Below are 1,579 nucleotides of genomic sequence, written 5' to 3'. Positions count from 1 at the left end.
TTAGTTTGCTCAATACATCTGGCCTGATTTAATTAACCGCCCAGAGCCTGTGAAAAAGTTTAATGGTGGCGCAGAGAGAAAGAATTAGCGATTGCTAACAAGATTAGGAAAGCATTAGAGTCCAGAAGGCATGGCTGTGCTGCTTAACGACTCCCCTGTTTTAACAAATCAGTTTTACTAACCGGGGCTGCGCTCAGCAGAATTATACCCACTGTTAACCACTCTTATTGCCCACTCTATTAACCGGGCTGTGTCTGAAGATAGCAAAGGGTATCTGTGTAATACCAAAAAAAAAACATAAATTGTGTCCCTGTTTAGCTTTATTGCTATAATGTGAGTGATGCTATTTTCTTTTTAGAGTTTATACTTCTGGTAAGGAGACTGCTAGTTGTTGTTTTTTATTGATCAGTTGATTGCCTGGTTGCTTTGACTTGGTTATTCAAATAATCCTCTCTGGAGAGATGGACTCTCAACATGAAAATATGTACATATCCATTTTGTGCTGTCCTTAGGGTCTCTCTTAATGTGCTGTCCTTAGGGTCTCTGAACCCCTAGAATGAAAACTAGTCCTATCCCGGTCCTATCCAAGTCCTATCCCAGTCCTATCCCAGTCCTATCCAAGTCCTATCCCAGTCCTATCCCAGTCCTATCCCAGTCCTATCCAAGTCCTATCCCAGTCCTATCCCAGTCCTATACCAGTCCTATCCAAGTCCTATCCCGGTCCTATCCAAGTCCTATCCCGGTCCTATCCCAGTCCTATCCAAGTCCTATCCCGGTCCTATCCAAGTCCTATCCCGGTCCTATCCCAGTCCTATCCAAGTCCTATCCCAGTCCTATCCCAGTCCTATACCAGTCCTATCCCAGTCCTATCCCAGTCCTATCCCGGTCCTATCCAAGTCCTATCCCAGTCTTATCCCAGTCCTATCCCAGTCCTATCCAAGTCCTATACCAGTCCTATCCCAGTCCTATCCCAGTCCTATCCCAGTCCTATCCCGGTCCTATCCCAGTCCTATCCCAGTCCTATCCCGGTCCTATCCCGGTCCTATCCCAGTCCTATCCCGGTCCTATCCCAGTCCTATCCAAGTCCTATACCAGTCCTATCCCAGTCCTATCCCAGTCCTATCCCAGTCCTATCCCGGTCCTATCCCAGTTCTATTCCAGTCCTATACCGGTCCTATCCCAGTCCTATCCCAGTCCTATCCCAGTCCTATCCCGGTCCTATCCCGGTCCTATCCCAGTCCTATCCCGGTCCTATCCCAGTCCTATCCCAGTCCTATCCCGGTCCTATCCCAGTCCTATCCCGGTCCTATCCCAGTTCTATCCCAGTCCTATCCCGGTCCTATCCCAGTCCTATCCCGGTCCTATCCCAGTCCTATCCCGGTCCAATTCCAGGTAACAGGTGCAGCTCCCGCAGATGAGAGAATGTTGGCTGACAAGCCTGAGCTGAGGAGAGCCCAGCGTGAAGGAAGCATAGAGCGGGGTAGAGGGATAGAGAAAAAGAGGGAGAGAGAGAGAAAGAGAGAGAATGAAAGAAAGAGCAAGGGAGGGAGGGGTAGGGGACAGGCTGGTATTGATCATC

Source organism: Argentina silus, assembly GCF_951799395.1.
Source record: "Argentina silus genome assembly, chromosome: 5".
Taxonomy (NCBI): Eukaryota; Metazoa; Chordata; class Actinopteri; order Argentiniformes; family Argentinidae; genus Argentina; species Argentina silus.
The sequence above is the reverse complement of the archived record's forward strand: the minus strand, read 5'-3'. Positions refer to the sequence as shown.